Raw genomic sequence first — 20,251 nt, 5'->3', positions numbered from 1 at the left:
GGGGTGGGGAGTTATCTTCCTGGGGGGGTGGGGGTGGTGGTGGGGGATATTGATTTTCCATTTCTTTCTGTTATTCTGCAAAAATACATTAAACGGTTAACGTTGAAGTACCTACAAGCTGAGTGGTTAGCTTACATTTTATTGTACAATGGGCAAAGAAAAAAAACACTGAAAGCATATTTATCTAACAAACAATGTATCTAACTATAGTTTGTTTCCACACACAACAAATTGTAATATCAAGACAAATGTCTCACCTTGACGGGGTTCTCTTCTGTGATTTGCGTCCGTTAGTTTGAAAAGAAAACAAATATATTGTTAGCATTGTCGTACAGCAGTTTTCAAACAGCTCCAAGTCATCCTGAGCTGAACCTGTCTGGTGTCAAACTTGTAATGCAGTCTGACGTCAAGGAACCACCAATATACAGAGGTGATGGGAGTGACAAATGCTCAGTTTATGAGTGGGTTCAGATGGTAGAGCTTTTTCTGTCTAAGAAAGAATTTCCAGTTCAACAACAGAAAACTGAAGTTTTAACTAAGTTGTTGGGAAAAGCTAGAGATGTAGTGACAGTGACTTTACGTAATCTTCCATTGACTGACGACTCTCAAACACCTGCTGTTATATTCGACTTATTAAAGCAGCACTTTGGTGAGCTAGCCTACTCTGCTATGCCCATGGCTGACTTTTATGACACCAAGCCACTCCCCACCGAAAGTGTGATGGACTACTGGATCAGGCTGAACAAGAAAATCTATCATTTTTTGACTTAAATAAAATGTGGATTTCTTTAAATGAGCTAATAATATCATAAAAGAGAACAAAAATTGTAGGTCAATCTTTTCTTTGAATTATTATTTCATTTTTTTTCTATTTTGTTTTGTTTTTAGATTTCCTCTTTTTTAATGCACATTTGATTGAAAAATAACATCACCGACTCATCTGTTCACACACAACAAGCAGGAGTAGTCAAACTTACCATTTTAGTTAGGACCGTAAACTTGGCGGAGGCGGCGCCTCTCCTCCTCGTTCCGCGCCAATGGTAGCAGCCTCCCCAGAATAAACTGACGACAGAATAAAAAACAATATTTGACTTCACAAGGAAAAACTTCAGACAATCTGCGTGTATAAAATTGTTTAAATAAGAAAATGACGTGAAATTTTAAACGTTGGGCCTACACAAAGCATTTCTACATAGGTCAGTGTAATAGACGGGAAAAGTTTAATGAGGAAAACTCTAAAAAGGCTAAAATGTGTCTTTTTCTCATGTGAAATCAATTTTAAAAGAGTATTTGTAACTATAAATTGTGCTGTTTTGAAAAAAAATCGTGGAGAAATGAGGTGTGTCGTATGTGAGAAAGATGTGTTTTAGAGCAAACACTTTCAACTCACCTGATTGTCGCTGGCGATTCTGCGGTCCCGCCTCGCGCGATTCACATCGGCGTGCCAGACCAGGGGCCTTGGCCCACGGCTGTGGGCAGGTTGGGGGTTCCTTGGGTGGGGTGGGGGTGGGGGGTTATCTTCCTGGGGGGGTGGGGGATTTTGATTTTCCATTTCTTTCTGTTATTCTGCAAAAATACATTAAACGGTTAACGTTGAAGTACCTACAAGCTGAGTGGTTAGCTTACATTTTATTGTACAATGGGCAAAGAAAAAAAACACTGAAAACTCACCTGATTTTCCCAAGCGACTCTGCGGGCTTCCTTCGCTCTGGCATTCACTGTATGCCAGACCAGGGGCCTGGGCCCACGGCTGGGGGCAGGTTGGGGGTTCCTTGGAGGGGGTGGGGGTTATCTTCCTGGGGGGGTGGGGGAGGTGGTGGGGGATTTTGATTTTCCATTTCTTTCTGTTATTCTGCAAAAATACATTAAACGGTTAACGTTGAAGTACCTACAAGCTGAGTGGTTAGCTTACATTTTATTGTACAATGGGCAAAGAAAAAAACACTGAAAGCATATTTATCTAACAAACAATGTATCTAACTATAGTTTGTTTCCACACACAACAAATTGTAATATCAAGACAAATGTCTCACCTTGACGGGGTTCTCTTCTGTGATTTGCGTCCGTTAGTTTGAAAAGAAAACAAATATATTGTTAGCATTGTCGTACAGCAGTTTTCAAACAGCTCCAAGTCATCCTGAGCTGAACCTGTCTGGTGTCAAACTTGTAATGCAGTCTGACGTCAAGGAACCACCAATATACAGAGGTGATGGGAGTGACAAATGCTCAGTTTATGAGTGGGTTCAGATGGTAGAGCTTTTTCTGTCTAAGAAAGAATTTCCAGTTCAACAACAGAAAACTGAAGTTTTAACTAAGTTGTTGGGAAAAGCTAGAGATGTAGTGACAGTGACTTAACGTAATCTTCCATTGACTGACGACTCTCAAACACCTGCTGTTATATTCGACTTATTAAAGCAGCACTTTGGTGAGCTAGCCTACTCTGCTATGCCCATGGCTGACTTTTATGACACCAAGCCACTCCCCACCGAAAGTGTGATGGACTACTGGATCAGGCTGAACAAGAAAATCTATCATTTTTTGACTTAAATAAAATGTGGATTTCTTTAAATGAGCTAATAATATCATAAAAGAGAACAAAAATTGTAGGTCAATCTTTTCTTTGAATTATTATTTCATTATTTTCTATTTTGTTTTTGTTTTGTTTTTAGATTTCCTCTTTTTTAATGCACATTTGATTGAAAAATAACATCACCGACTCATCTGTTCACACGCAACAAGCAGGAGTAGTCAAACTTACCATTTTAGTTAGGACCGTAAACTTGGCGGAGGCGGCGCCTCTCCTCCTCGTTCCGCGCCAATGGTAGCAGCCTCCCCAGAATAAACTGACGACAGAATAAAAAACAATATTTGACTTCACAAGGAAAAACTTCAGACAATCTGCGTGTATAAAATTGTTTAAATAAGAAAATGACGTGAAATTTTAAACGTTGGGCCTACACAAAGCATTTCTACATAGGTCAGTGTAATAGACGGGAAAAGTTTAATGAGGAAAACTCTAAAAAGGCTAAAATGTGTCTTTTTTTCATGTGAAATCAATTTTAAAAGAGTATTTGTAACTATAAATTGTGCTTCTTTGAAAACAAATCGTGGAGAAATGAGGTGTGTCGTATGTGAGAAAGATGTGTTTTAGAGCAAACACTTTCAACTCACCTGATTGTCGCTGGCGATTCTGCGGTCCCGCCTCGCGCGATTCACATCGGCGTGCCAGACCAGGGGCCTGGCCCACGGCTGTGGGCAGGTTGGGGGTTCCTTGGGTGGGGTGGGGGTGGGGGGTTATCTTCCTGGGGGGGTGGGGGATTTTGATTTTCCATTTCTTTCTGTTATTCTGCAAAAATACATTAAACGGTTAACGTTGAAGTACCTACAAGCTGAGTGGTTAGCTTACATTTTATTGTACAATGGGCAAAGAAAAAAAACACTGAAAACTCACCTGATTTTCCCAAGCGACTCTGCGGGCTTCCTTCGCTCTGGCATTCACTGTATGCCAGACCAGGGGCCTGGGCCCACGGCTGGGGGCAGGTTGGGGGTTCCTTGGAGGGGGTGGGGGTTATCTTCCTGGGGGGGTGGGGGAGGTGGTGGGGGATTTTGATTTTCCATTTCTTTCTGTTATTCTGCAAAAATACATTAAACGGTTAACGTTGAAGTACCTACAAGCTGAGTGGTTAGCTTACATTTTATTGTACAATGGGCAAAGAAAAAAACACTGAAAGCATATTTATCTAACAAACAATGTATCTAACTATAGTTTGTTTCCACACACAACAAATTGTAATATCAAGACAAATGTCTCACCTTGACGGGGTTCTCTTCTGTGATTTGCGTCCGTTAGTTTGAAAAGAAAACAAATATATTGTTAGCATTGTCGTACAGCAGTTTTCAAACAGCTCCAAGTCATCCTGAGCTGAACCTGTCTGGTGTCAAACTTGTAATGCAGTCTGACGTCAAGGAACCACCAATATACAGAGGTGATGGGAGTGACAAATGCTCAGTTTATGAGTGGGTTCAGATGGTAGAGCTTTTTCTGTCTAAGAAAGAATTTCCAGTTCAACAACAGAAAACTGAAGTTTTAACTAAGTTGTTGGGAAAAGCTAGAGATGTAGTGACAGTGACTTAACGTAATCTTCCATTGACTGACGACTCTCAAACACCTGCTGTTATATTCGACTTATTAAAGCAGCACTTTGGTGAGCTAGCCTACTCTGCTATGCCCATGGCTGACTTTTATGACACCAAGCCACTCCCCACCGAAAGTGTGATGGACTACTGGATCAGGCTGAACAAGAAAATCTATCATTTTTTGACTTAAATAAAATGTGGATTTCTTTAAATGAGCTAATAATATCATAAAAGAGAACAAAAATTGTAGGGCAATCTTTTCTTTGAATTATTATTTCATTATTTTCTATTTTGTTTTTGTTTTGTTTTTAGATTTCCTCTTTTTTAATGCACATTTGATTGAAAAATAACATCACCGACTCATCTGTTCACACGCAACAAGCAGGAGTAGTCAAACTTACCATTTTAGTTAGGACCGTAAACTTGGCGGAGGCGGCGCCTCTCCTCCTCGTTCCGCGCCAATGGTAGCAGCCTCCCCAGAATAAACTGACGACAGAATAAAAAACAATATTTGACTTCACAAGGAAAAACTTCAGACAATCTGCGTGTATAAAATTGTTTAAATAAGAAAATGACGTGAAATTTTAAACGTTGGGCCTACACAAAGCATTTCTACATAGGTCAGTGTAATAGACGGGAAAAGTTTAATGAGGAAAACTCTAAAAAGGCTAAAATGTGTCTTTTTTTCATGTGAAATCAATTTTAAAAGAGTATTTGTAAATATAAATTGTGCTGTTTTGAAAAAAAATCGTGGAGAAATGAGGTGTGTCGTATGTGAGAAAGATGTGTTTTAGAGCAAACACTTTCAACTCACCTGATTGTCGCTGGCGATTCTGCGGTCCCGCCTCGCGCGATTCACATCGGCGTGCCAGACCAGGGGCCTGGGCCCACGGCTGGGGGCAGGTTGGGGGTTCCTTGGAGGGGGTGGGGGTTATCTTCCTGGGGGGGTGGGGAGGTGGTGGGGGATTTTGATTTTCCATTTCTTTCTGTTATTCTGCAAAAATACATTAAACGGTTAACGTTGAAGTACCTACAAGCTGAGTGGTTAGCTTACATTTTATTGTACAATGGGCAAAGAAAAAAACACTGAAAGCATATTTATCTAACAAACAATGTATCTAACTATAGTTTGTTTCCACACACAACAAATTGTAATATCAAGACAAATGTCTCACCTTGACGGGGTTCTCTTCTGTGATTTGCGTCCGTTAGTTTGAAAAGAAAACAAATATATTGTTAGCATTGTCGTACAGCAGTTTTCAAACAGCTCCAAGTCATCCTGAGCTGAACCTGTCTGGTGTCAAACTTGTAATGCAGTCTGACGTCAAGGAACCACCAATATACAGAGGTGATGGGAGTGACAAATGCTCAGTTTATGAGTGGGTTCAGATGGTAGAGCTTTTTCTGTCTAAGAAAGAATTTCCAGTTCAACAACAGAAAACTGAAGTTTTAACTAAGTTGTTGGGAAAAGCTAGAGATGTAGTGACAGTGACTTAACGTAATCTTCCATTGACTGACGACTCTCAAACACCTGCTGTTATATTCGACTTATTAAAGCAGCACTTTGGTGAGCTAGCCTACTCTGCTATGCCCATGGCTGACTTTTATGACACCAAGCCACTCCCCACCGAAAGTGTGATGGACTACTGGATCAGGCTGAACAAGAAAATCTATCATTTTTTGACTTAAATAAAATGTGGATTTCTTTAAATGAGCTAATAATATCATAAAAGAGAACAAAAATTGTAGGTCAATCTTTTCTTTGAATTATTATTTCATTATTTTCTATTTTGTTTTTGTTTTGTTTTTAGATTTCCTCTTTTTTAATGCACATTTGATTGAAAAATAACATCACCGACTCATCTGTTCACACGCAACAAGCAGGAGTAGTCAAACTTACCATTTTAGTTAGGACCGTAAACTTGGCGGAGGCGGCGCCTCTCCTCCTCGTTCCGCGCCAATGGTAGCAGCCTCCCCAGAATAAACTGACGACAGAATAAAAAACAATATTTGACTTCACAAGGAAAAACTTCAGACAATCTGCGTGTATAAAATTGTTTAAATAAGAAAATGACGTGAAATTTTAAACGTTGGGCCTACACAAAGCATTTCTACATAGGTCAGTGTAATAGACGGGAAAAGTTTAATGAGGAAAACTCTAAAAAGGCTAAAATGTGTCTTTTTTTCATGTGAAATCAATTTTAAAAGAGTATTTGTAACTATAAATTGTGCTTCTTTGAAAACAAATCGTGGAGAAATGAGGTGTGTCGTATGTGAGAAAGATGTGTTTTAGAGCAAACACTTTCAACTCACCTGATTGTCGCTGGCGATTCTGCGGTCCCGCCTCGCGCGATTCACATCGGCGTGCCAGACCAGGGGCCTTGGCCCACGGCTGTGGGCAGGTTGGGGGTTCCTTGGGTGGGGTGGGGGTGGGGGGTTATCTTCCTGGGGGGGTGGGGGATTTTGATTTTCCATTTCTTTCTGTTATTCTGCAAAAATACATTAAACGGTTAACGTTGAAGTACCTACAAGCTGAGTGGTTAGCTTACATTTTATTGTACAATGGGCAAAGAAAAAAAACACTGAAAACTCACCTGATTTTCCCAAGCGACTCTGCGGGCTTCCTTCGCTCTGGCATTCACTGTATGCCAGACCAGGGGCCTGGGCCCACGGCTGGGGGCAGGTTGGGGGTTCCTTGGAGGGGGTGGGGGTTATCTTCCTGGGGGGGTGGGGGAGGTGGTGGGGGATTTTGATTTTCCATTTCTTTCTGTTATTCTGCAAAAATACATTAAACGGTTAACGTTGAAGTACCTACAAGCTGAGTGGTTAGCTTACATTTTATTGTACAATGGGCAAAGAAAAAAACACTGAAAGCATATTTATCTAACAAACAATGTATCTAACTATAGTTTGTTTCCACACACAACAAATTGTAATATCAAGACAAATGTCTCACCTTGACGGGGTTCTCTTCTGTGATTTCAATCAATCAATCAATCAAATCTTTATTTGTATAGCACTTTCACATCTTCCAGACATCCAAAGTGCTGCACACGTATAACTACACTAAAACCATAGGTAAAATTCAAAGAAACACAGTAAAATGATAATAAAATCATCAATAAAAGAAAACACACAAAAAAAAAAAAAAAAAAAAAAAAAAAAAAAAAAACTGTCTAATTATCATTCTCTCTGGTGTTAAAAGCCAATGTAAAAAGATGAGTTTTTAGCAGAGATTTAAAATCGTTTAAGGATCTGGCAGATCTCATAGACAGGGGGAGACGATTCCAGAGTTTGGGAGCAACCACTGAAAACGCTCTGTCCCCCTTGGTCACCAGTCGAGTCCTTGGAACCTCTAAGAGCATCTGGTCTACAGATCGCAGAGCTCTACGAGGACAATGGCTCTGCAGGAGCTCAGAGAGATAAGGAGGTGCCAGACCATTTAAACATTTAAAAACCAAGAGTAAGATTTTAAAATCAATTCTAAAAGAAACAGGCAGCCAGTGCAGAGAGCGCAGTATTGGTGTGATATGATCACGCCGTCTGGTCCCCGTTAGAAGTCGGGCAGCGGAGTTCTGGACCAGCTGAAGACGGTGGAGGAGAGACTGGTCGATCCCGGAATAAAGGGAGTTACAATAGTCCAGTCTGGAAAAGATGAATGCATGAACAACCCTTTCCAGGGTGTCATGGGGGAGATATGGCTTCACTTTACTTATTAATCTCAGATGATAAAAGCTGGACTGGACCACTGCACTAACTTGTTTGTCAAATTTAAAATGACAATCTAAAATGACCCCAAGTGTCAGGCGTCGGGGTCGTCCCCGCACACCTGCGTGATGATCCGGTCTCACACACCTGTTCAACATCCAATCAGGGACCCTATTTAGTCCATCTGGCCCTCCAGCCATTGTCGGTTCGTCTGCCCTAATGAAGGACTCGCCGATCCAAGCCAAAGCCAAACTAAAGCCTACGCCAAAGCCCTCGCCAAGGCCAAAGCCGAAGTCTACGCTAAAACCTACGCCGAAACCCAAACCAAATCCAAAGCCAAGCCAAGTCAAGCCAAAGCTAACGCCCACAGTCCACACCAAGCCAAGCCGACGCCCAAGCCAACGCCAAAGCCAACGTCCACTCCAAAGCCACCAGAACCGAAGCCACAAGAACCCAAGCCTCCAGATCAAAATTTCGCAAGAAACTCTGAAACCTCCTCCAAAGAACAAAAGCCCAAAAGAACCAAGACCAACACCAAAAATCCAATACCCAACATCATCTGTTTCATCCTACAATAAAACTCACTAAATCAAACCAAGTCCTCGTCTGCCTTTTTGGGTCCAGCAACTCCAAACCTAACACCAAGATTTCTAATAAAAGACTGGTTAGAGTCTAATGACCCAATGGCACTGCTGCATCCTGTCAGGAGGTCCGTTTTCCCAAACCGAAGGACCTCGGTTTTACTTTCATTTAAGTTGAGGAAGTTTAGGTTCATCCAGGCTTTAACCTCCTCTAAACACCTTTGTAAGTTCTCTACACACTGGACTCCCCCAGATTTTAAGGGTAGATAAATCTGGATGTCATCTGCATAACAGTGATATGAGACATTATGTTTTTCAAAGATGGAGCCAAGTGGAAGCAGGTATAAAGAAAATAAAATAGGACCTAAAATTGAGCCTTGAGGAACCCCATGTCCGAGTGGGACCATTGTGGATGAGAATGGTCCCAGTTGGACAGAAAAACTCCTATTGGATAAATAGGACTTAAACCACTGAAGCGCTGTGCCTCTCAAACCAACAGATTGCTCTAATCGAGAGAGTAAAATATCATGATTCACCGTATCAAAAGCAGCGGTAAGGTCAAGAAGGATTAAAACAGCAGAAGCTCCAGAATCGACAGTTAAAAACAAATCATTGTATACCCTGAGTAGAGATGTTTCCGTACTGTGACGTGCTCTAAAACCAGACTGGAATTTGTCTAAGATGCCATAGAGCTCTAGATGGTCCTGTAGCTGAAGGTAAACAGCTTTCTCTAAAACTTTCGACAGAAAAGGCAGCTTGGATATGGGCCTAAAGTTTGAGAGAACAGAAGGATCCAAGCTGCTCTTTTTAAGAAGTGGTTGCACCACAGCATGTTTAAAGGCAGCTGGAACGCAACCTGAAAGAAGAGAAGTATTAATAAAACTGACTACCCAGGGACCGATAGAACTGAATACTTCCTTCAGCAGTCTGGGGGGAATACTGTCCCCTGGACAATAAGAGGGTCTCAGGTGCTGAACTATCTCAGAAGTTTCTGAGAGAGTCACAGGTTCAAAATGATCTAAAACAGCAGAAAGTGCAGATACAATAACAGGATCTGGGGTACAGGATACAGATAAAAGCCTGGCAGCACTTACTTTATCAATAAAATATCTTAAGAATCGTTCACAGAGTGCAGAAGAAGGAGTCAAGGATGATGATGATGAATCTTGAGGATTTAAAAGAGAGTTCAAAGAGTTAAAAAGAATTTGGGGCTTACTGAGATTCTCCGCCACATAAGAAGAAATAAACTGTGCCTTGGCACTTTTGACAGCTGCCTGATACTCAGATAAGCAGTTTTTCAAAATCTCCAAAGAAATGTGGAGCTTGTCCTTCTTCCATCTCCTCTCAGCCTGTCGGAGAGCGCGCCTGAGCGTCCGGGTGTGTTCATTGAGCCACGGCTCTGATGCTGAATTACAGCGCTTCGTTTTAAAAGGGGCAATAGTGTCTAAAATATTCTCACACACAGAGTTAAAATCATTTAAGAGCTGATCAACATTTCCATGCTGCTGTGTATCTAAAAGAAATGTACATTCATTAAGACCAGCTACAAAGTGCGACGCCGTCTGTGCATTGATCAGGCGACGTGGGCGCGCAGAAGGGCGCGAGCCGGGTACAGGCTTTAAAAGTTCGAACTCGAATAAAACGGGTAAATGATCAGAAATCCCGGCATCACAAACCTCTTTAACCTCTGCACATAACCCAAGAGTTAAAATCAAGTCCAGTGTGTGTCCTTTTGCATGCGTAGGAGACTGCACTAACTGGTTCAGACTAAAAGAGCCGGTCAAGTCCATGAAATCTTTTGTTAGTGGCTTGGACTCACAACACACATGAATGTTAAAGTCACCAAGAATTAAAATACGATCGTAGTCTAAAATAATAGCTGACAAAAGATCTCCAAAGTCCTGCAGGAAGTCACTGTTAAATTTAGGTGGTCGGTAGACCACCACACAAAGGACCGGGGATCCACATCTGATCTCCACAAGCTGGACCTCAAAGCTAGAGATCCCGGAGAAGCGGTCAGACGGGAGCTGCCGACAAGAAAACCTGGACTGGAACACGACGGCGACTCCTCCGCCTCTGCCTTTAGTTCGCGGGGAGCTGAAGAATCCACAATCCGGAGGCAAAAGTTCAGAGAAAGGAGTGAGTTCACCAGGCCGAAGCCACGTCTCTGTCAAGAACATAAAATCCAGCTCTCGGGACGTGAAAAAGTCGTTCAGGATAAAAGTTTTGTTGGCTAGGGATCTAGCGTTTATGAGAGCTGAGCGGACAATCAGCTCGTCCGTGGCTGAAGACAAGGCCCGATTCAGCGGCCGAAGAATGCCGAAATCTACGCCAACGACCTGACGGCGAGACCGGCGGACAGGTGGAGCCGCCACCGGCAGGTGCGCTTGGTCAGCTGATGCCCCTGGCCAAACGGGAAGGATCCAGCGCAAAACTTTGCAGTCACGTCCACACCGTCGGATATTTCCTCTAGACGTTCTTCGGAGCGCCTTGATTTTCACCAGAACACCACTTCGCCTTCCTCGTCTCCTTGACCATTGCCTTCGTGGAAGATTGAACGGAGTGCGGCGCAGGAACGCCGGTATGTCCAATAGCGGTGATTCTGACGTCTTGTTCTTGTAAGTCCATTTTGACATAAACTCATAATATTGTCCGATGTTTAAGAGTGCTTGGCGATCGTAGACCAGAAGAGCAGCTACATTCTGGTAACTAATAAAAAATAGTATAAACACAAAAAACAAACTAAGTCCGTTAGTTTGAAAAGAAAACAAATATATTGTTAGCATTGTCGTACAGCAGTTTTCAAACAGCTCCAAGTCATCCTGAGCTGAACCTGTCTGGTGTCAAACTTGTAATGCAGTCTGACGTCAAGGAACCACCAATATACAGAGGTGATGGGAGTGACAAATGCTCAGTTTATGAGTGGGTTCAGATGGTAGAGCTTTTTCTGTCTAAGAAAGAATTTCCAGTTCAACAACAGAAAACTGAAGTTTTAACTAAGTTGTTGGGAAAAGCTAGAGATATAGTGACAGTGACTTTACGTAATCTTCCATTGACTGACGACTCTCAAACACCTGCTGTTATATTCGACTTATTAAAGCAGCACTTTGGTGAGCTAGCCTACTCTGCTATGCCCATGGCTGACTTTTATGACACCAAGCCACTCCCCACCGAAAGTGTGATGGACTACTGGATCAGGCTGAACAAGAAAATCTATCATTTTTTGACTTAAATAAAATGTTGATTTCTTTAAATGAGCTAATAATATCATAAAAGAGAACAAAAATTGTAGGTCAGAATAAGATACTTACAACAGAACTATTACGACTCAGGCCCCAAAGCCACAAGGCTGTTGGCTCGACGAATACGGGAAAGACAAGTAGAACTAAACATTAATAAAATTCGAGACCCTAAAACAAATCAATTAAAATGTAATCCAGAAGAAATTGAGAATATATTTAGGGACTATTATGAGGACTTATACACTGAGCCAAAGACTGCAAAACAAGAGGAGATGCAAACCTTACTAGACTCATTAGACCTACCTTCAATAGGAACGAAACAAAATGATCTCATGACAGCAGAAATTTCCACGGAAGAAATTAAAAAAACAATTGGCAAGCTGAAATCAAACAAGGCACCTGGGAGTGATGGCTTTCCATCAGAATGGTATAAAGAATTCGAAGAAATAATTATTCCACTGCTTCACTCCACTTTCAATTGGATTTTATCAAGTGGACAAACTCCACCCTCCTGGAAGGAGGCAGTCATCACAGTACTTCCTAAGCCATTAAAGGACAAGGAACATTGTCAAAACTACAGACCAATTTCTATATTAAACGTTGACTATAAAATATACACCTCTATAATTTCAAATAGACTCCAATCATTTATATCAAACTTAATAGATGAGGACCAAACCGGATTCGTCAAAGGTAGACAAACACACGATAATATAAGAAGAACACTCAACTCAACTCAACTTTATTTATATAGCACTTTCATACAACAGTAGTTGAGACAAAGTGCTGAACACAACAGTAAAAAACATTAAAACATGTTACGGGGGGGAAAACACAGAGGGAGATAAAACTATAGAAAACAGTAAACAGTTAGAAAAACAGTGGTCTCATATTGGGTTAAAAGCCAGAGCATAAAAATGGGTTTTTAAACTGGTTTTAAAAATGGACAGTGAAGGGGCTTCTCTAATGGCCAGCGGCAAAGTATTCCACAGCTTTGGAGCGGCTACAGCAAAAGCTCTGTCCCCTCTGAGCTTCCGTCTGGACCTCGGTACCTCTAAAAGCATCTGATCAGCTGATCTGAGGCACCGTGCCGGCGAATAGGGAGTGAGAAGCTCAGAGAGGTACAGCGGGGCAAGACCGTGTAAAGATTTAAAAACAAGCAGAAGAATCTTAAAATGAATTCTAAAATGCACAGGTAGCCAGTGAAGCGATGCTAGGATCGGTGTGATGTGGTCTCTTTTGCGTGCTCCAACCATAAGACGAGCAGCTGCATTTTGAACACGTTGGAGACGCAAGAGAGACGACTGGCTGAGTCCAAGATAAAGAGAGTTGCAGTAATCCAGCCGGGACGTGATGAAAGCATGGATTACTGTTTCAAAGTGTGCAGGTGTTAAAAAAGGTTTTACCTTAGCAAGTTGGCGAAGGCTTAAAAAGCTTAACTTCACTACAGAGCTTATCTGTTGGTCCATCCTAAAATTACTCTCCAATTTAACACCCAAGTTAGAAACAGTTGATTTTAAGAAACCAGTCAGAGAGCCCAGATCAATCGGGGACGGTCCACTAAAATCATTCGGTCCAAAAATTACAACTTCTGTTTTCTTTTCATTCAAACTCAAGAAACTTAGGGCCAACCAGTCCTTAATGTCATGGAGACATGACAGGAGCCGCGTCACAGAGAGATTATCCTTTTTTAGCGGCAGATAGATCTGACTGTCGTCAGCGTATAAATGAAAGGAAATGCCGTGTTTTCTTAGAATGGACCCTAAAGGTAACAGATATAAAGAAAACAGAAGAGGTCCCAAAACCGACCCTTGTGGGACCCCATAGGGAACCCGAGCTGTGGTGGATTCATAACCACCTAAACTGACACACATGGTTCTTTCCGCCAGGTAGGATTTGAACCAGTCCAGTGCAGTACCTTGAATCCCCACCAGGTTCTGGAGCCTAGAAATTAAAGTGCTATGGTCTACGGTGTCGAATGCTGCAGTTAGGTCCAGCAGAACTAGAACAACATAATCTCCAGCATCATTGGCCAAGAGAATGTCGTTGCTGACTCTTAGCAGTGCTGACTCCGTACTGTGAAGGGGTCTAAACCCAGACTGGAAGACTTCAGGAATTTTATGTTGGTTTAAGAAATCCTCCAGCTGTGAATAGACCACTTTCTCCAAGAGTTTAGAGATATAGGGCATCTTGGAGATGGGTCTAAAATTGGCCAGTACAGCACTGTCCAGGCTGGGTTTTTTAAGTATCGGCTGAACCATTGCATGTTTAAAGGTGGAGGGGACGACACCAGCAGCAAGACTGCTGTTGATAATAGAGAGGACCGTCTGTGCAATGCTGGGGAAGACCTCCTTGAAAAACTTAGGAGGTATGGAGTCTAGGGGAGAACCTGATGGTTTGCTTTGACTGACTAATTCATTTAAAAATTGAAGAGACGCTGGCTCAAATTCTCTAAATACAGCTGGGCAGAGAACACAGGTCGAAGGGTCGGAGGAAGGTAGAGTAATGTCAGCCCTTATATTTGATACCTTATTGTTAAAAAACTGTAAAAACATATTGCACAGGTCAGTGGAAGCTTCTAAGGACACCGCCTGTGGAGGATTAAGAACAGAGTCTATCATTTTAAAAAGCACCCGTGGGTTATGCTGATTAAGAACAATAATATTAGCCGAGTACTCTTGTTTAGCAAGTTTTACAGTGCCCTGGTAAAAATGCCAACAATTCTTCAAGATTTGTAGTGAGATTTGCAGTTTGTCCCTCCTCCACCTGCGTTCAGCTTTCCTACAGGCCCTCCGAGCTGCCCGGGTTCTCTCATTGAACCAGGGCTCAGGTTTAGGACGGGGCTTTAGTGTCTTTAGAGGAGCCACAGAATCCAGGATGCTGGTGCAGGAGGAACTGAACCAGGAACTCAGCTCAAGAACATCAGCAGCAGAGGGAGGGACAACGAGCTGGTTAAAAGCAGAGGAAAACCGACCAGCAGTGGAAGAGTTAAAAATCCTGCGACGCTGAGGAGGGGCGGTAGATTTAACAGCAGTGCGTGCTCATCATAAACAGTATACATAAAAAAAAATTATCAGCTGCCTTAATAAGTTTAGATGCCGAAAAGGCATTTGATAGAGTCAATTGGGAATTTCTATATTTAACATTGGAGAAATTTGGATTCAATGAAAAGTCAATTAAGTGTATCAGTGCTCTCTACTGCAAACCAACAGGTAGAATCAAAATTAACGGATCCCTCACAAATAGATTCAGTCTCGGACGGGGGACTAGACAGGGCTGTTGCCTTAGCCCTGTACTCTTTGCCCTTTATAATGAACCATTAGCCCAAATGGTGAGGCAAGACACAAGGATAACAGGATTAGACATCGGTGGACAGGAACATATTATAGGCCTGTTCGCGGATGACGTTATGATCTATTTATCAGATCCAGTCAAATCATTTGGTAATTTGATGAAGATTTTTGATAGATTTGGTCAAAGCTCAGGATACAAAATAAATATAAATAAAACTCAGACACTCATGTTTAATTGCGTTGCAAATCAAGGTTTAAAGGAATGGAAGATAAAATGGGATGCCAAATCACTTGAGTACCTGGGGGTGAATATACCTAAAGACCCAGGAAAACTTTATCAGAATAACTATGAACGTATAAATATCAATATCAGAAAAGACATAGAAAGATGGTCCACATACACTCTAGGATTAAGTGAAAGAATACATGTTATAAAAATGAATATACTACCACGCCTCCTTTACCTCTTTCTAGCTTTACCAGTAGAGATCCCACAATCCCAATTCCAAAAATGGGATAAACTTATATCAAGATTTATATGGGAAGGAAAACGACCAAGAATACGATACCACACTTTACAACTACCCAATATTAAGGGGGGAAGAGCCTTACCTAATCTAAAAGAATACTTTAGAGCTGCCCAAATACATCGTTTAGTATACTGGTGTAATACAGAGTATGTTGCCCGATGGAAAGATATAGAACTTTTTACACCCAAATTCCCAATTCAAACATGTATGGGGGAAAACGGGGTCCCAGCCACTGCTAAAGAGCATTTAGATCTAAATTCAATAACATTATTTACTCTTGAGAACTGGTATTATGTTATAAAACAATTAAAATTAGGTAAAGAAATCAGATTGTTGAAATGGACAGCATATGAAGACAAATTTAGACCTGCACAATTTGATCACAGATTTAAACAATGGGCTGACAAGGGTATTACGGCCATGTGCACAATGATAAAGAAAGGTGAAATGAAAGAATTTCAGGAACTTAAGGACACATATGGTCTAATAAATCAGGACCTATTCAGATATATGCAAATGCAAGACTACTATGAAAAGGAAATCAAAACAGAGGAACACAAAGTACACCCAATAATTAAGACATTTATACAGGCCTACAGTGAAAATATTCCCAAGATTATATCAGTTCTATATAAGCACCTTATGGAATCAAAAATGGGTTCAACTCTATATGTCAAAGCAAAATGGGAAAAGGATTTGAGAGAGAAAATCTCAGAGGAGAAGTGGGATGATATGTGGAAAGTTCACCAAACCACTACGCAGTCACTAAAATGGCGAGAATTTGCCTGGAAAAATCAAATAAGATATTTTACAACACCACAAATCAAGGGCAAACTAATTAAAACTCAGCAACTCTGCTGGAGAACTTGCAGGGATGAGGACTCAAATCAGACACATATTTTTTGGGAATGTGAGAAAATAAAGCCCTTCTGGGACACCATCCACTCTGCTATATGTGAAACACTCAGGTATAAGATACCCCAAACCTGTCTTGTGACGTATCTGGGTTACTTAGAGGGAACAGTACATAAAACGGACCAAAACCTAGTAAAAGTTCTTCTTGTGGCAGCAAAGAAAGCCATAACTAAGAATTGGCAGAAGGCTGAAGCCCCAACACACAAACAATGGATGTATATTGTGGAAGAAATCCAAACAATGGAGAGACTTACATACAAACTAAGAATGAAGGAAGAAAGATTTCTGAAGGACTGGGAAAAATGGTTTTTGTACAAAACAAGAAAAGGTTATGACATATTGTTAACTCTGTGATCAATATCCTGGTTAGGAGGAAAATTTCAACCTGACAACTTTACGTACCTTCTTGTACTAATTTTTCATTTTCTTTGGATTTTTGTTCAATATATGCTGTTTCACTGCTTCTAACTTTGTTCCTGTGTTTAAAAACAATAAAAAGATATTTGCAAAAAAAAAATTGTAGGTCAATCTTTTCTTTGAATTATTATTTAATTATTTTCTATTTTGTTTATGTTTTGTTTTTAGATTTCCTCTTTTTTAATGCACATTTGATTGAAAAATAACATCACCGACTCATCTGTTCACACACAACAAGCAGGAGTAGTCAAACTTACCATTTTAGTTAGGACCGTAAACTTGGCGGAGGCGGCGCCTCTCCTCCTCGTTCCGCGCCAATGGTAGCAGCCTCCCCAGAATAAACTGACGACAGAATAAAAAACAATATTTGACTTCACAAGGAAAAACTTCAGACAATCTGCGTGTATAAAATTGTTTAAATAAGAAAATGACGTGAAATTTTAAACGTTGGGCCTACACAAAGCATTTCTACATAGGTCAGTGTAATAGACGGGAAAAGTTTAATGAGGAAAACTCTAAAAAGGCTAAAATGTGTCTGTTTTCATTTGAAATCAATTTTAAAAGAGTATTTGTAACTATAAATTGTGCTTCTTTGAAAAAAAATCGTGGAGAAATGAGGTGTGTCGTATGTGAAAAAGATGTGTTTTAGAGCAAACACTTTCAACTCACCTGATTGTCGCTGGCGATTCTGCGGTCCCGCCTCGCGCGATTCACATCGGCGTGCCAGACCAGGGGCCTGGGCCCACGGCTGGGGGTTCCTTGGGTGGGGGGTTATCTTCCTGGGGGTGGGGTGGGGTGGGGGTGGGGGTGGGGGGGTTTATCTTCCTGGGGGGGTGGGGGGGGTGGTGGGGGATTTTGATTTTCCATTTCTTTCTGTTATTCTGCAAAAATACATGAAACGGTTAACGTTGAAGTACTTACAAGCTGAGTGGTTAGCTTACATTTTATTGTACAATGGGCAAAGAAAAAAAACACTGAAAGCATATTTATCTAACAAACAATGTATCTAACTATAGTTTGTTTCCACACACAACAAATTGTAATATCAAGACAAATGTCTCACCTTGACGGGGTTCTCTTCTGTGATTTGCGTCCGTTAGTTTGAAAAGAAAACAAATATATTGTTAGCATTGTCGTTATTAATTGTAACTATGGATGTCACATCCAGCAAAATTATATCTATTGTAACGATCCGGCCGGACCGTCACTTTAGTGGGGTAGCGAAAGCCAACTGATCATTTGGATGGCTTCGTTGGAGAGCTGTCCGTGCCCCATACACCGCACGACCCCGGACAGTCTCAAGCAGAATAAACAGGAGGAGAGACAATGTTAGCTTTTAAGCAACAAGCCGTAAGCAGTAATACCCCCCAACACAAAATCCTCCGGTGGGCGGCCGTGTCGCGCACTCAAGAATGCACGCAGCTTGTAATGGAAATGAATACAATGGAAATGAATAATTAGAACGCAGCAAATTTGTCGTATTTTCTCGCAAGACACAAACTTATGTAGAATGAGGACATGTGTGTTTCTGAAACAGCGCACGTGTGCGTGTTTAAGTAGAGTGCGCACGTGCCGCGTGCTTCTCTGAGACAGTGACAGCCGCGGGCGCGCGCAGGCGGGTGCGACGAGGAGAGAAGAAGAGTGATAAAAGGTTTCCCATATAGAAACTATGGAAGCGATTATGTAGCATATATAAAACGCAAAGTCAAAACCAGAAATGCTTTTTAATTTTCAAAATGAAGCTGCATTTTTTGACTCAAAAATAAAATGAAAAAGCAATCCACCAAAATGCTTTTTCATTTCTTTCCTCAACACAGCTTATTCTGTCACTTAATTAAAATGAAAATGAAAATGGTATTTGACATTTCATTTTCAAGACGGTCTCTGGTAAATGTGTAGCATAATTCATTTAGAAATGTCTAATTTGACAATTAAAATGGATTAACAGAAATGCTTTTTCATTTTCAAAATGAAGCTGCATTTTTTGACTCAAAATTAAAAAGAAAAAGCAATATTTCAAAATGCTTTATCATTTCCTTCCTCAATACAGCTTATTCTGTCACTTAATTAAAATGATAATGAAAATGGTATTTGACATTTCATTTTAAAAAAGGTCCATGGTAAATGTGTACCAAAATTCATTTAGAAATGTCTAATTTGACAGTTAAAATGGACCTCATTTTGATGACCTCATCACCGCGGTGATGCGGTTATCGTCACAGCTCTAGATCTAACATAACTTTTTTAAGCAAAAAATGACAAATGTTTCTATTCAAAAAAATGAAAAATGTTTCTATTTGTACATAAACTCAATTAAAAAGGTGTTCAAATCAGAAATATACATTTCTAATTATTACTGAAATGTCCACATGCAAATTTGTTTTTTAAAAATGAGACAAAAATGTGTTTTTTTGAGTAAATAATAGGAATTCATTGATTTGAAAAGCCTAGTTTGTCTATTTTTTTCAAATGTGTAATAATTACTGGTGATGGTTTTCTCATGCGTTTTTTAATAAACTTACCATTTTAGTTAGGACCGTAAATTCGCAGGAGGCGACGCCTCTCCTCGTTCCGCGCCAATGGTAGCAGCCTCCTCAGAAGAAACTGACGACAGAATAAAAAACAATATTTGACTTCACAAGGAAAAACTTCAGACAATCTGCGTGTATAAAATAGTTTAAATAAGAAAATGACGTGAAATTTTAAACGTTGGGCCTACACAAAGCATTTCTACATAGGTCAGTGTAATAGACGGGAAAAGTTTAATGAGGAAAACTCTAAAAAGGCTAAAATGTGTCTGTTTTCATTTGAAATCAATTTTAAAAGAGTATTTGTAACTATAAATTGTGCTTCTTTGAAAAAAAATCGTGGAGAAATGAGGTGTGTCGTATGTGAGAAAGATGTGTTTTAGAGCAAACACTTTCAACTCACCTGATTGTCGCTGGCGATTCTGCGGTCCCGCCTCGCGCGATTCACATCGGCGTGCCAGACCAGGGGCCTTGGCCCACGGCTGTGGGCAGGTTGGGGGTTCCTTGGGTGGGGGGTTATCTTCCTGGGGTGGTGGGGGTGGTGGTGGGGGATTTTGATTTTCCATTTCTTTCTGTTATTCTGCAAAAATACATGAAACGGTTAACGTTGAAGTACCTACAAGCTGAGTGGTTAGCTTACGTTTTATTGTACAATGGGCAAAGAAAAAAAACACTGAAAGCATATTTATCTAACAAACAATGTATCTAACTATAGTTTGTTTCCACACACAACAAATTGTAATATCAAGACAAATGTCTCACCTTGACGGGGTTCTCTTCTGTGATTTGCGTCCGTTAGTTTGAAAAGAAAACAAATATATTGTTAGCATTGTCGTACAGCAGTTTTCAAACAGCTCCAAGTCATCCTGAGCTGAACCTGTCTGGTGTCAAACTTGTAAT

General features: G+C 40.8%; 4 long non-coding RNA genes across 4 annotated transcripts; all 4 read right to left on the bottom strand.

Moving 5' to 3' along the window:
* Positions 1-41: 41 nt before the first annotated feature.
* LOC111948924 lies at positions 42-1,809 on the bottom strand. The gene is made up of 5 exons (XR_002874903.1): positions 1,672-1,809; positions 1,391-1,566; positions 978-1,062; positions 258-274; positions 42-75 (listed from the first exon to the last, which is right to left on the bottom strand). It is a non-coding gene; the product is annotated as an uncharacterized LOC111948924 (long non-coding RNA).
* Positions 1,806-3,247, bottom strand: LOC111948920. The gene is made up of 4 exons (XR_002874894.1): positions 3,172-3,247; positions 2,759-2,843; positions 2,034-2,050; positions 1,806-1,852 (listed from the first exon to the last, which is right to left on the bottom strand). It is a non-coding gene; the product is annotated as an uncharacterized LOC111948920 (long non-coding RNA).
* Positions 3,248-3,585: 338 nt separating this feature from the next.
* On the bottom strand, positions 3,586-5,056 carry LOC105358634. The gene is made up of 4 exons (XR_002874826.1): positions 4,952-5,056; positions 4,539-4,623; positions 3,814-3,830; positions 3,586-3,632 (listed from the first exon to the last, which is right to left on the bottom strand). It is a non-coding gene; the product is annotated as an uncharacterized LOC105358634 (long non-coding RNA).
* A 25-nt stretch (positions 5,057-5,081) lies between these two features.
* LOC111948823 lies at positions 5,082-6,867 on the bottom strand. Its single transcript, XR_002874814.1, has 5 exons — positions 6,732-6,867; positions 6,451-6,626; positions 6,038-6,122; positions 5,313-5,329; positions 5,082-5,131 (listed from the first exon to the last, which is right to left on the bottom strand). It is a non-coding gene; the product is annotated as an uncharacterized LOC111948823 (long non-coding RNA).
* Between the last annotated feature and the right edge of the window lie 13,384 nt (positions 6,868-20,251).

Source organism: Oryzias latipes, chromosome 1 (genome assembly GCF_002234675.1).
Source record: "Oryzias latipes chromosome 1, ASM223467v1".
Taxonomy (NCBI): Eukaryota; Metazoa; Chordata; class Actinopteri; order Beloniformes; family Adrianichthyidae; genus Oryzias; species Oryzias latipes.
This window is presented reverse-complemented; position numbering and strand designations above follow the sequence as displayed.